Consider the following 15,558-nt stretch of genomic DNA (forward strand, 5'->3'; position numbering starts at 1 on the left):
TCTAGGCTCTGGGCAGGGCTCGGGACATCTGCTGACAGTGGAGGCAGTGGTATGGGAAGGACTGGGTGGAAAGTGGCTCCCAAAGTTACACGGAAGACACCTGGCAGGGCTGTTGAGGTCCAGGGTGCCCCATGGCCGAGTCCACATTGGTTAGCATAGTTCTGCCCTCATTATCCCTGGGTTAAGACGGGGGATCTGCAGAGCATGGGCAATGATGGGACTGCAGAGCTGAAAGGTGGGGTGGTGGCAGGGAGTGGGGGAAGCCAAGCCCAGGACAATGCCTGTCTGTGCTGGGAGAGGACCAGAGTTTGGCCTCTGGGCTGTGAAGCCGGGGGGCTTGCCCTCCCTCCTCAGTGCTCTCAGGGTTTCAGGGCCCTCTGTCTTGGAATTCACCTCATGCCTTTCTCCCGCTGTCCCACCCTCCTTGCTGACCTCCCGACAGACTGCATGGGATGGATGGGTCCTCTGGGTTGCCACCCCACTATCAGTGGACTGCGTGGGGACAGATGGAAAGAGCCAGCCTTCTCTGACCCATGCATTCTGTGTCAGCAGATTTGGAGGATGCTCGGGCTCATGGGGCTGAGGTCCAGCCCAGGGCTGATTGCAGGCCACTGAATCACACTCCTGACCTTTGTGGTTTTGTGTTTCTGCAGCCACATGAAGACCTGGGAGCCCTGGGAGATGAAGTTCGACTGTCTGCTCTTCTGACGGCCTTATGCAGGTTTTGTCTTAAAACGGTGTCAAGACCGTGGAGATGGAGATGCCATGGCAGCCCATGCTACATGGCCACCAGCACTATACCCTGGCCGTCCACATGGCACACCGGGACTGGGAGGACGCGGCCTGGCGGGAGCTGCTGGAGCAGAGGCTGGGGATGAGCCCCACCCAGATCCAGGCCTTGCTGCGGGAAGGGGTAAAGTTCAGTCATGGAGTGATCGTGGGTAAGTGATGCCCTGCCTCCTGCTGCCCGCATGGCCCCCAGCACTGCCCTGGATCTTGGCCGGATTGTGCTTGTTTGTTTTCTGTTGAACTAGTTTGTGAGGTTGGGCGTGGCGGCTGAGGTTTCTTCAGAGGGACAGCAAGGGTCCCTGGGCTGGGAGCCAGCTGCCCAAGGTGCCTGTTCACCACTCTGGGCCTCAGTCCCCGTTTGTGCTTGAGGCAGAGGTGGGTCCAGGTCTGCACGTGGCACTTGTCTGTGTGTCTGTTTGTCTGTGTCCCCACATGTGTCTGTGTGCCTGGCAGAGACCGTGAGAGGCAGTAAAGCACCCAGCCTGGGTTCCATACCCACACTGCCTGAAGCAGGGCCTAAGCAAGTGCCCTGACTCCCAGGGGTGAGGCCCCACAGCAACACCTGTCTGCTGGTAAATTCCTTGGGGACCTGATGTCTGCTGGCCCCCGCTGGGGCCCTCCTGCTCTGTCCCTGTGGCCTGCAGTGGGCAGACTGAGAGCTGCCTGTGGCCTGGTGGGTTCATGGAGCACCAGGCCTCTCCCTTCCATTTTGCTCCCTCCCTCACTTGGCCTCGCCGTGAGTTCCCTTTGCCGAGGTGAGCCCGTCTGAAATGCTCAGCCACAGGACCCAGTTCACCTCGGGTTCCCTCCATGATACAGTCTTAGTCTCAAGCAGGTGCAACTTTGAATGACCTTGTTCTCATTCTGTGTCCTGTCTTTGCACACATCTCGTGGTCATCGGGGGCATTTTGCTGTGCCTAGAAAACCTAGGTCCCGACTAGGTGGAGGAGCTGGAGAATCAAGGCCTGCTACCTTACCTGCAACAGAAGTACATGACTGCGCTTGCCAACCCCCGCTGGCTGCTGCAGCCCATCAATGGGAGGGGCGGGAAGGACATCTTCCAGGTGGACATCCTCCAGCACCTGATCCTCTTTGGGCAGGAGGCCTGTCCAGACTGGGCTCTCGAGAGGAAAGTGACCGAGAGACCAGAACATGCTGATACCATGCAGTCACCATTGCGCTCTGGACTTGCCATCTGGTTCTGTCTGAATCAGCCCTGTGCTGTGGTGCCCACTTGGTGCGGGGCTGGGGGCAGGGACTCCCCTCATGTGATGCTGCTCTGGAATCAGTGAGAGTCTCTGGGACTTTGACCTTTATGAATTGATGGTGTTGCCAGTCGTTTTGGCCCTGCTGGATCTGGGTGGTTGAGAGAAATGTGTTGTGGAAACAGGTTAGTGTTTTTCCCTCTCTGTTCTGGTCCAAAGTCCTGGATGTTGGAACAATGACCAGGGGGTGATGGGGGAAGGCTGGGGACAGGGCTGTGCATTGGCAGGCAGGCAGAGAGGCCCACAGGCCCAGAAACAGGCCACTGTTTATCCTTGCACGTGACCCTTGTCCTACTGTAAAGTGTCCCTTGGCTCTCAAAGCATGTGTGTTGGACGCAGTGCCTGGCCGCCTCACGCCCAAAGAGAGGCTCCTAAATATAGCTGTGAGGGCAGAGCGACTAGGGCTGGTGTTCACCTTGTGGAAACCTTGTACTTGTCTTTGGGTTTGGGGTAATGTGTTTGCAAGGCACTTGGCAGCTGGCGTGACCCTGCTTTCCAGTGAGTCTCCTGGGGAGGCCCCTGGATAGGGAGCTGGGACGCTCAGCTGCTGATCAGAAACTTGTGGCATCGTTGGGGGACACTTGAGGATCTCTTCTGCTGCAGGGTGCATGACTCATGGAAGGTGACACCCCAAGGTCGGGAGCCCAGCTGGGCCATCTGCTGAGTGGCAGGCAAGGTCCAGAGACCTGTCCGTCCTGGGCTTGCCTCAGCACTCAGCTCATGAGTCAGATGCTTGGATGAATCTGTGAAATGCTGCTGTTTCAGATGAAAAGGGACCATGGGAACTGGACCAAAGCCTGCGTGGGGCGTGGGCTTCCAGCCTTTTCTGGCTCATCTTGTGCCATGTGTGAATACAATGGACAGATAGAAAGAACACAGACTCGCAGTTCTTGTTTGATTGTTTATTATCTCCACTGGAGTTTTGCTTTACTTTATTAGAGCCAGAAATCTATTTTGATTACAAAAGAGTGCTTTTGAGTGTCCCTAGGGATCTGGCAGCTCAGGGATTGGGTTTGTTCTTGACCTGCTCACAGAGGGCACACTTATAATCTGAGGATTCTCCCTGCTCCTCCTTTGACTCAGGGGTTTCGACTGGGACCATGACTGAAAAGAGCGCCATCAGGATGGAGTAACAGGTTGAAAGGTTGTTGCTGACCCATGAAAAGACTCTGGGATTCTTGGCCTCCGGAGGAGAATTCAGTCCGGGGCCAGAGACAAGGCTTGATCGCTCAGAGCTTTTGTGTAATAAAGTTTTACCAAAGTATAAACGAGATAGAGAAAGCTTCTGACATAGGCATCTGAAGGCGGCAGACAGAGTTCGCCCCTGCTAGTTTTTAGCTGGATGTTATATAGTCACTAGCAGTCTGTTAATGAAAGAAAGGAATGTCTTAAAACTCAGAATGGCACCAGGCCTCTCATCCATGAGATGTATTTTGGGATACTCTTGGCACCAGAGGAGTCATCCCAGGCCATAAAGCGATTGACTTGAATCTTGTAGAAGGGCAGATCACCATACAAATAGTTTCGTTTACATAGGTTAGGGGAACAATGTCTGAGTATAACATTATGGTTTGTCAAGTCAGTTCTGAGCCATTAGAGTCTGGGGTAAATGCATAGTATGTTAATACAGCTTGAGACAAACATTTCCATAAGAAAAATGCATTGGTTAACTCAAGGTTTGAGAATAGTCAACTTCAGGTGGAACCAGGTGTCATTATGGCAACACAGTATTTTAAGAGAAACCTCCTTTTAAAATTTGTGTCAGTTCAGTTCAGTTCAGTTCAGTCGCTCAGTCGTGTCCGACTCTACGACCCTGTGAACCACAGCACACCAGGCCTCCCTGTCCATCACCAACTCCCGGAGTCCACCCAAACCCATTTCCATTGAGTCGGTGATGCCATCCAACTGTCTCATCCTCTGTCTGCAGGAGCAAGGAGGAGACTGGGAGTGAGGAGGTTGAGGTGGATGCAGCCTCCCCCGCCTCAGCCCCCAACAGCTGCACATTCACCAGGTCCTGGGCCTCGCCTGGATCCTAAAGGTCTTCCTTGGGCTTGCTCAGCTCAGTCATCCTGACCATGAGTACGATGCCTGGGATCAAACCACAGACAGGCGTGAGGCAGGGGAATAGATGGGGATGACGGGCCTGGGGGAGAGAGGGGTTGTGAGTGGCCTTGGCTGAGAAATGCATCCTAAGTGGTCTGACACAGACCACTTACAGGTCTCCTCTTGAGGGGTGCTCTCAGACCTCACAGGGGCATGCCTCTGGGGCGACCAGTCCCCTGGCTGCCTGAAGGAGGATGTGAGGTGGCTCCCCAGGGTGCAGACAGCACAGTCCAAGATTTCTGGGGCTGACAAGGTGTGGGGGTTAGGCCCTTGTGGGGTCCCCTCTATTCTGGGAAGGGAAGCCCTGTTGCACACTTAGGACATCCTCCTTACTTGACTCCTAGCACTGGCTGGACCTCCCCTACTCTCTGACCTCAGGACATGGGCCTCAGACTTCTGCCTTCGCCTTCTGGTTCCTGTGAGAGACATGGAGGGGGCACCTCAGCAGTATCCTGTGGCATAGCCCTGAGCCTTCTGGGATGGTACAAGGGGTGGACTCTGTGAGGTCACCCCAGTTGTGCGGTGGGAGGTCTCCTTTGGGTTCCCTTGTAATGTTTACCTTTCCCGTGGCACAACCTGGTCCCTTCCCTCTGGGGGCCTGCATAGAAACTCAGAAAAAGAACAGAAAGTGCTAAGGAGCCCCACATGTGGCCACACCTGCTCAGGGCCTCTTGTAGGCCCTCAGCTCCTCCTGACATCCTGCCTGGCCTTCCAGCACTATCCACAGGGGTGGGGGTCTGCTCAGTCCTCCCTCGGGGTCCAGGAAGCCCACCCTCTGTGGACCTGAAGCCTCAGCCTTCCGCCTGATCACCTCAGGTCTCGAGGTCCCTAAGCCAGAGGTCAAGAAATTGCTCACCCTGTTCACCCCACTCTGTGGCCTCCAAGACCCCCATCAAAGGGAAGGATCCCTCCTCATGTTAGGGTCTAACTGCCTCATTCCTTTCTCTCATGGAGGCTGGGCTCCAGGCAAGATGCAGGATTATCCTGTCTTGCATTTTGAGGCCCTCCCTCTCTCATGAGGCGCCCAGTCTCTCTGAGACCTGCATGTGAGGAAGGCAGACGGGCCTAGTGTGGTCTTCTCACCTCAAGGGCTCCCACGTATGACTTCACGGCCAGGGATCTCTCAGGTTCCATCAATCCTCCCTCAGGGTCCCCTCAGTTCTCCTCAGGCACCTCACCTTGCCCCCGGGCAGGACCTGGATTCATGCCTCTCCCCAACTGAAGCCTTGTCCCTTATACCAGGGCCCCAATCTCTCGAAGACACGGATGTCAGGAAATCCGACCATGCCTGTTTCACTCATTCTATTCCACTGTCGCCCTGGACTGACAACAGAGACGGGCTTCTCTGAGGTGCCCTCTGATTGGGGTCCATGGTCCCCTAGTCCCTCTTAGGATCCTCAACTTGACACCCCGCAGGACCTGGGAAATTGTCTTCCTGAGTCCCCACTTCACATGTGAGGTCTCAGTCTGAGACCCAGATATCAGGAACTCCTCCCCCACACCGTGTCCATAGTATGAGACCTGTATGTCAGGAAGTCTGACCATGTTCTCCTGCATTCATCCTATCCCAGGGATGTCAAGGACCAACAGCAGGGACTGGCTTAAGTCTCCTCTGATTGGGGTCCAGGCTCCCCTCAGTCCTCCCTCAAGGTCCTCACCTAAACTCCTTCAGAACCTAAGAATCTCCCCTCCAATCTCTGAGGCTTCGCCCATTATATCAAGTCTCCAATGTCCCTGAGCCCCAGAGCTCATGCGCCCATGAGAGTCGTCCCGGGCTGACAGCAGGTGCCAGGACTGGAGGGATTCCCTGTTTCCTCCCTCAAGGTCCTCATCTTGAGCCCTGGCAGGTCCAGGGATGCCCCTTGTGTTTACCGGCTGCAGGACCATCACTCCAAGGCCATCACCTCACTGAGACCCCAAAGGGAAGCCTGTGAACGTGACACCAGGGCTCCAAACCCAGGGCTTCCCAGAGATGAGATGATGCCCTGGGCGTTCCTCCACTCTCCTTCTGCTCTTCACTTTGACTCTCAGCAGGTCTGAGCACCATCCTCTGTCCCTGACCTTGCTCCCCTTAGAACCAGGCCCTCCCTAGCCAGGACCCCTGAGAAGCAAGCGGGAGTAGGGGGCTCATTCCTACAACCCTGCCGTGGTCTCCCAGGGCTGATAGCAGTGTTGACCTGGATGTCCTGGGGCCCCAGAGCCCCCCTCAGGGTTCTACCTTGACTCCTAGCATAGCTGGGTTCCTTCACTCTGCTGACCTGAACCCGGGCACCTGACCCAGGCCCTCACTTCTCCCCTCCCAGCAGGATCAGTGACATTACATCTGGACACCACACCCCACAGTCATCCAGGGCTGTCAGGAGGGCTGCATGTGCACCCCCTGGGGACCCTCAGTCTCCTCTGGTCCTCACCTCGAGTCTCCACAGCACATGGGCCCCTCCCTCTGCCCACCTGAGAATGGCCCCAAAGACCAAGCCTATGACTCCCTGAGTTAACTGACAAAGTGGGGGGGGGTGTGGAGACTCAGCCTGACAGCCCAGACCAGGGCCCCCAGGAGTGCCAGTTGAGCTGGAGTTGTATTCCATAGGATCCTCTGTTCCGGGGTGACTGGACCCCATTGTCCTCTCTCAGGAGGGCACCTCGTTAACCTTTGAGAGAAGGCTGCAGTCCTAGCACAGATGCTGGATGGGGCTGCTGCTGTGCCCATGACCTTGGGGGAGCACCAGGAACCACTCACCTTCCCACCAGCGACCCTCAGTGTCACCACACTTCGGAAATTTTTGTGTAAATGATGCATTAGCTGAAGAGTGTGGGCAGCAGCAGGTGAGTTAGCAAGAACTCAGCAGCCTGGAGATGGCCTTGGCTGCTCATAGTGACTTCACACTTCTCCTCTCTGGGGTATCCCCAGGGTCGTCTCCTGGTGGCTCTCTTCGGCTGGCCTGCATGGATGCCCCCCCGCCCGCCGCCATGAGCCCTTCTTGTGCAGAGTGGCCAGAGGGGCACTCGGGGGCCACAACTTGTGAGTCGTGGGTTCAAAGTCCCCACTAGTCGGGCGACTTTAGACTCTTCCCCCAGGAAGGAGAGACGTTCAGGAGGAGGGTGGGTCGCTGACCTGCCCTGCCCCTGGGGCCTCTGAGGGCCAACTGCAGTTCGGCCCAGCCTCCACGATAGCCTGGCCGCTGTCTCCCCTCTACAACTCCCCAGAGCAACGCTCAGAGGCTGGAGGTGCTGCGTGAGTGAGGCTTGAGCATCCCCAGGTTTGCTGAGGGTGGGGGCATGCAGAGCTCATCATCTGAGGGGTTTGCACTGGGCCTTGGGAGGCCCCCTGGCCGTGACCTCAGACCCTGGCGATGGGGACCTTCCCTTCCTTTCCAGAGGCTCAGCAGACGGCTGAGCACCTTGCTGCCCAGTCACAGGCCTTGCTTGTGGGGTCGGGCGTTCACAAGACACAGGCCATTGGGACTCATCACCCTCCCCTGGCAGTTTGTAGCTCAAGTCATCCCAGGGCCTTGGTTCATGACAGTTCCCAGGGAGTCCCAGGCGGTTCCTCCTGCAGAGACCTGGCAATCCAGAGCACTGCCAGCTTTGCTCACCACAGGCTAAGCCTTGTTTCTGTCATCCAGAAATCAGCCTCTTCCAGCCTCCCCACCTCATCCATCTCTGGCCATGGCACCTCCCTTTGTGAAGGGACAGAGCAAAGGAACACAGGGGAAGAAGGGGCCACTGAGGACCCAAGATGAACGCTGTGCCGAGGGAGGCTCGGGCAGAGCTGGTGGGAAGTGAGTTGGCCACGGATCACCGGCTCCCCAGGGTCTTCCTGGTTGGGCCTCCAGGGTTACCGTTACCTAGTTGGAGCCCTTGTGAGGCAGGCCCCCTCTCTGAGACACCCTGTCTGGTTAAATTGCATTTCCACTCTCCTAGACACTGTCACCTGTTCGGCCCTGGGGACTGAATTAAACCTGTGCCTCTGGAGCTGCCTGGCCTCTCCTCTGGTGACCTGGGCATGTGTGGGGCTCGAGACAGTTTGATTGTCCAGGGCCAGCTCATCAAGACCATGCTCCCTCCCTGGAATCCTGTGTGACCTCAGGCTGCCACTTCTGCCTGGCCCAGGAGGATGTGTGCTTAGCCACTTCACTCTGCAGACATCAGTCAAAATCTACCAAGGACTGAGTGGTGGGTCTCTTTTGATATCAGGCAGTCTTGACTTTGTAAATAAAAGTTGCTTTTTGTGACAAGCAGGTGACTTGTGATTGCAATCTGCACGTCTCCCCTTTCTCTATAGATTTACAGGTAAGCAGGTGCCACACATGCTGAGGTTTCTGGGAATGTGGTCTTTAAGTAGCATCGTCTGCATGTGATTCCAGGTCAGGAGGCATATGGATGTCAAGACAGAAAAGCTAATGAAACCTTCTGAAATTTAAGCAGTTCCCCAGGCTGTGAACCTTCATAAGGGGCTGCATTTTGGCTTGGAATTGAGCAGCCCAGTCGGGCGTCACAGCAGCTCAGTGCTGAGGCTGACAGAGCCCTGGGCTGCACCACCCTGTGTCACTTCTCAGGGCCTCCTCTGCCTGCGACAGACTGCTAATAAGGGAGACCCAGCCTTCCGGTTCCGGTGATCTGCTGTGTGCGCTCTCCCCTCCCCTGACTTTGGAGCCATTGTCTCTGCAGCACGACCCTGGAGGGCTATTTGCTATGCTCCTCAGGACAAACACTCTTTTAAGAGAAACTGCATTATAAACTGGACACCCCAGCAAGCAGAGGGTGCTGATGTGTCACACCCTCGGAGTGCTCAGCTGAAAAGGGAAAAGAAAAGAGAAACAAGAAAATGTCACCAGGTGCAGACCCTGCAATGAAGCCAAGCCTCAAGCCTGCTGTCCAGACACCAGCGAGCCCCCAAACTGAACACCTGCAGGCCTCGGGCAGAGACCACAGGCTCTAGCCCTGTGCATCTCAGGACAGTAAGGGCTCTTTTGGGGCCCCCAAGAAGGGGAGGCCTAATTTCTCCTCTTCTGTCAAGTGAGTAGCCTGCTGGATGGACAGTGTCCCTGTACCTGTGAAGTCACTCCACCAGGCTCTTGTCAAGCCCTTGATGTGTCTTTTAAATGAGTGGGTCCAGAGCATCTGAAGGGCTTCCCCAGCTGTATATGAGGTGCCCGCACTGTGCTGAGGGTGGCTGGCTATCTATCTTGCCTTCACGGGCAAGCAGCTGCCTGAGGGGACTCAAAATGATCAGCTAGGCCCAGGATGGAGGCACTGAAGACGTGGGCTGGGCGGGAAATTCCTCATGTTATCAAGCGCTTTATTGCCGTACAGTGTTCTGACCACAGGGCTGCCTCTACCTCTCTGAATAGGGTGTATATTTGGCATCCTCTGGGGACGCACCTGAAGGGGGTGGGGATTACGGGAAAGAATGGCTGGAGATTATGGGAAAGAGGGGCTATCTGAGCAGTAATAGAAGGGGTTCTGGGGCTGAGCCACGATGTGCATCGAGGTGGTGCACAGAAGCACCAGCGTGGCTTCTGGGAGCTGCCAGGGGGCAGGCTGAAGATCTGGGTGGGCACAGTGGTGGGGCCCACCACCATCACAGGAGGAGCCATCTGGGCAGGAGGCCAGGTGAAGCAGAGCCACAGGACAGGTTCTCAATGGGCAGGGCCACCTCCTCAGGACAGGGACTAGTGAGGCTGGAGTCTGCGTCCCCTAGGGCTGCCAGGCATCAGGACCCATCAAGAGGGGTGTGGCTGCTGTCCCCGGACCAGCAGCAGGGACGGCATAGGTCCTGGCCATGGCGGTGGCAGGGGTAAGATCCAGGTGGCTTGCAGTCCCCTGGGCACCCTCAGGCCAAGGTGACAGGCTGTCCTATGGCTGCATTGTGCTGGGTGCAAGAGTGATGCCTAGGGCTTCCCTCCTGCCCTCCACCTGCTGAGACACAGACTTAACACCCCTCTCCTCTTCATCTGCCCCAGGAGGTATGGGCTGTCTCTCTCCAACAGGGGACTGCAGCAGAACTGTAACTGGGATTCACTGAGAGAGAGAGAGAGAGAGAGAGAATAGCAAAGTTCAATTCTCCTAAGGTTTACTGAAACTAGCACCCTCCTGGCTAGACCCCTGGGTGCTTTCACCCAGCCATTCCCAGGCCTCATGGAGAAAGTGGGACCCTGTCCCACAGGAGGCAGTGTCCCAGCTTGCACATCCTCAACACTCACTAACTCAACATTGACTCTCGCACTTGGAAAATGACTCAGAGTGGCCCAAGAGTATTGATACAAGACCCAGAGAGGGGACTCGACATTTGCAGTGGGCAGACTGCAGAAGCTTCTCTGCTTTCTCTGCAGGTGTTGATCCCTGGCCTGCACTTCCTCGGCTGACCAGGACACTTCCCAGGAAAGGACCTGTGTTCCCTGCACTAGACTTCTTTTCCACAGCTATGTGCGTCATGTGCTTAGTCACTAAGTCATGTGTGACTCTTTGCGACCCCACGGACAATAGCTCACCAGGCTCCTCTGTCCATGGGGATTCTCATGGCAAGAATACAGGAGTGGGTTGCTCTGCCCTGCTCCAGGGGATCTTCTCAACCCAGTGATAGATCCCAGGTCTTCCTCCTTACAGGTGGATTCTTTCAGGTCTGAGCCACGAGGGAGTCATAGAGGCACACAAACCCCTCTCCCCACCTGCTTCCACCCAGGGACCATACGCTGGTCCCCAGTCCTATCTTTACACATAGCTTTCCCGGCAGACCTGCCACCGTCCCTGGCGGCTCTGAGGTTGGCACCCACCCTGCCCCCAGGGCCCAGCAGGTACTCCCCTGCCTTTACCTTGCTCAGGAGACAGGGGGGCTCCTCTGTGAGCAAGTTGGTCAGGCAGAGCGAGGTGAGCAATCCCTGGCACATTTTGCTGAATCCATACAGGCTAAGCTGGTGGATGAAGCTCTTCATACAGTCTGTCTCAAACAGCTTGTCTGAGCCCACCCTCTCCAAAAGGTTCTCTAAGAGCCCCTCACGGATGCCTATGCAAGTGCCGTCCTCCCAGAAGATGGACAAAGAGCAGTGACTGTTGACGATGGTCCACCTCTTCCTGGGAAAGGGGAGGGAGAGGAGGCTGCCCTCTCCCCTCAGGCAGGGCACCACATTGGTGTGCAGCCTCTTCAACAAAGGCTCTCCACTCAAAGCCAGGAAAGCACTCTCTTCCAGCAGCAGCTTGAAGCTGCGGTGGCCCGTGGGCACGGGCTAGGCCAGGGCAACTGAAAGGTCCACAGGGAGGAGTGCAGCTCCCTGAGCTGAGGGCTGGAGCCCCTGTGTTTGGAAGAAAGCAAAGCCCCCCGAAGTCGGGCACCCTGTGCATCACGGGGCCCTCCTTGTCCACAGCCATGTGGACTGCGGTGCATCCCTCTCTCCTGGAAAAGGGACAGTACAGTGGCCAGGAGCAGTCCAGGCTCACAAGGGTGCTTGGCCCCTCACCAAAGGCCTCTGCTTGCTCGGGGCTGACATCACAAGACAGTCATTAAGTGACCTAATAAAGGGCCAGCTGCACCCAGGCTAGTCAGAGTGCCAGCTTCCTGGTCCATGGTCATCATGGCAGTGGGCACCATGACACTAGTGCACAGGTGGGAAGTTTCAGGCCCAGCCCTTGTGTAAACCATGCACGGCATTCTGGTCCTGGAGACCTGGGGCCAGGCAGACACATACAGACAGACCTGTGACCCTCAAAGTCAGCCCCTCCTCTGTGTTCACGGTTGACTTGAGGGTTGTGCATGGCAACCTTGGGCTCAAACACAGCCATGTCCAGAGTGGGGAGTCCATGGTCAAGGGTACAGCCACCCGGCCCTCTGTGCACTGTTGCTGGCCAAGCAGCCAGCCCCCACACAGACCCTCTCCAGGCCCTGCCATTGGTCTGTGGGAACCCCAGGGTGGGGGCTGTAGAGAAATTGGCTAAAGTCCCAGGGACACAGGAGGAGGACAGGCCATCATTTTCTGGGCTCCACAGCCTGCCCATGTCCACCCCCAGCTGCCCTTGCTCTGCACACCGCGGTCCCAGGAACATGGGAGGGGGCAGTCACCTGAGCCTTCACACACAGTGTGGCTGCCTTTCTTGAGACCGCCATCCATGGGACCTCCATCTGGCTCTGTGTCCAGGCTGTGACAGTTGCCGTCCTGCTCTGGGGCCTGATGCTCTAGCATCAAAGAGGCAGGCATGCAGGGCAACTCACATGGGCGGTCCACCCTGTTAATGCCCTCCACTCCAACTCTGCTCCTGGGGTTGAGGATTTTCCTGAGATTTCCAGAATCAGAAATGCCTCTGACCTTGAGGCATCAGCCAGCTGGGGCCCAGGAGCCCAGCCCAGTGGATGAGAGAGAGGGCTCAGGTGAGGAGATGCCAAGGCAGGCACCTTCGTGCTGCTGATCCCCTGGCTCACCCACTGTGACCTCTGCTTCCCCACATGGGTAATCCTAGGGGCACCTGTCTCACGGGGTCCTGAGGACTCAGGGGAGGTACAGGAGGTGGTGAGGTTCCTGACACTTAAGCCTGCCATGTGGTCATGGGGAAGCCGGCTGTATCTCACAGCATGTCTGCGTCTAAGGTGCATAAGGACTGATCTCCCAGTGGACCTTGGCTCCATGCTGGAAGCCTCCCATCATCAGCGAGGGGTTGGCTTCCTTGTCGATTCTTGCAAACTGGGGGCTGAAACACCTCCTGAATTAAATGTCTCTAGAGACAGCTCAGGTGAGCTAGATAGAATTGCCCAGTGTTTCCCATAGGCAGAAGCCCTACTCAGTGCCTCCTATGTGACCCAGGGATGCCTCAGATCCCTGAAAAGCCGAGTTCCATTTTAGACTGTCTGGGACCCTGCAAACACTCACGGCTGCCTCCTCAGCTATCAGGATTGTGGCAGGGCACGCCCTGCCAATGGCTGAATCCCCAGGCCCCACTTCCCTCTCTGTATGTTCTGGCTGTCCCTGCATACTCCTAAGAGATGCTCAACCACCCCTGCGCCCCTTGGCTGCCCATGGCAGCTTGAGGTTCCCTTCTGTTCTGGCCGAGAGACCTCCCATCTTCTTCATCCAGAAACTACTAGAGCTCACCGATGAATTCAGTGAAGTGACAGTATACAAAATCAATACGTAAAAGTTGATTCATATTTCAGTACACTAACAGTGACAAGCAGAAAAATAACTTCAGGATATTATCCCATTTACCATTAAATAATCCCATTTAACTGCATCCAAAAGAATAAACTACTCAGAAATAAACCTACCTAAGGAGGTAAAGCTTCCCTGGTGGGTCAGATGGTAAAGCATCTGCCTGCAATGAGGGAGACCCGGGTTCAATCCCTGGGTTGGGACGATCCCCTGGAGAAGGAAATGGCAATCCACTCCAGTATTCTTGCCTGGAAAATTCCATGGACCGAGGAGTCTAGTAGGCTTCAGTCCATGGGGTTGCAAAGAGTCAGACAGGACTGAGCAACTTCACTTCAAGGAGGTAAAAGACCTGTTCTTGGAAAACTCTAAGATATTGAGAGAAATATAACAGCACAAGATGGAAAATTATACCATGTTCTTGGGTTGGAAGAATCAGTTTTGTAAGATAACTATACTACCCAAGGCAACCTACAGATCCAATGTAATCCCTACCAAATTACCAATGGTATTTTTCACATAACTAGAAATTTGTATGGACACAAAAGACCCCAAATAGCCAAAACCATCTCTAGAAAAAAGAACAGCCTTGGAAGGACCTCCCTGGTGGTCCAGTGGTTTAGACTCCATTCTCTCAAAGAAAGGGGACCCAGGTTTGATTCCTGATCAGAGAACTAGATTCCACATGCAGCAACTAAGAGTTAGCAGGCTCCAACTGAGATTCACATGCCACAACTTAGAGTTCACATGCTGCGGCTGCAGGTAAAAACCCTGCATGCCACATCTAGAAAGATCCCAAGTGCCAAAACTGAGGGTTCCGAATGCCACGCCTGAGGATCCCACATGCCTCAATGAAAGCAAAGATCCCATGTGCCGTACCAAAGACCGGGCTCTGTCAAATAATGTAAAAAGAAAAAAAGAACAGCACTGGAGGAATCAAGCTTCTTGACCTTAGACTATACTACAAAGCTCTAGGAATCAAAACACTATGGTACTGGCACAAAAACAGACATACAAATCAATGAAATAGGATAGAAATCATAGAAATAAACCAATGCACCTATGGTCAATTAATCTACAACAAAGGAGGCAAGAATACAGTATACAGTGGAGAAAAGACACTCTCTCCAGTAAGTGGTGCTGGGAAAATTGGACAGCTGCATGTGAAAGAATGAAATTAGGACATTATCTAACACTATATACAAAAACAAACTCAAAATGGATTTAAGACTGATGTGTAAGGTTGATTATGTAAAACTTCTGCATGAAAACATGGGCAGAACACTCTTTGACATAAATCACAACAGCCTTGTTTTTGTATCCATCTCCTATAGTAACGGAAATAACAGCAAAAATAAACAAATGGGCTTCCCAGGTGGCACTACTGGCAAAGAACTTGCCTGCCAAGGCCGAATACATAAGAGAAGAAGGTTCAATCCCTGAGTTGGGAACATACCTTGGAGAAGGGCATGGCAACCCACTCCAGTATTCTTGCATGGAGAATTCCATGGACAAAGGAGGCTGGTGGGCTACAGTCCATAGGGTGGCAGAGAGTCAGACATGACTCAAGCTACTTAGCATAGCACAGGGACCTAATTAAACCTAAGAGCCATTGCCTAACAAAAGAAACCACTCAAAAAAATGAAAAGAACCTACTGAATGAGAGAAAATATTGCAAATGATTGATGTGGGGTTAATATCCAACATATATAAATAGCTTAAAAACACAGTGTCAAAAAAAAACAACAACAACACTGTGTCAGTAAAAAAAAAAAAAAAAAAAAACCACACACACACAAACACACACTTTAACAATGGGCAGAAAAACTGAATAGAAACTTTTCCAAAGGAGATATACAGACGGCTCACAGGCACATGAAAAGGTGCTCAACATCACTAATCCATCAGGGAAATGCAAACCAAAATCACAATGAAATGTCACCTCATACCTGTGAGAATGGCTATCATCAAAAAGAACACAAATAACAAATGGTACCAAGGATGTGGCAAAAAGGAATCTTTGTGCACTGTTGATGGGAATGTAAATTGGTGCAGTCACTGTGGAAAATAGTAGGGACGTTTCTCAGAAAAATAAATTGAGCTATGTGACCCAGCAATTTCATTCCTGGGTATATATCTGAAAAGAACAAAAACACTAATTTGAAAAGATACATGCACCCCAATGTTCACAGTAGAATTATTTACAGTTGTTAAGATATGGAAGCAATCTAAGTGTCCATCAATGGATGAATGGATAAATAAGGCATGGC

The 15,558-nt window shown here is 54.0% G+C and overlaps 1 pseudogene; it reads left to right on the plus strand.

Moving 5' to 3' along the window:
* The first annotated feature begins 681 nt into the window (after positions 1–681).
* Positions 682–4,090, plus strand: LOC133052675 (protein EOLA1-like; annotated as a pseudogene).
* Positions 4,091–15,558: the final 11,468 nt, after the last annotated feature.

The sequence above is a fragment of the Dama dama genome, chromosome X (assembly GCF_033118175.1).
Source record: "Dama dama isolate Ldn47 chromosome X, ASM3311817v1, whole genome shotgun sequence".
Lineage (NCBI taxonomy): Eukaryota > Metazoa > Chordata > Mammalia > Artiodactyla > Cervidae > Dama > Dama dama.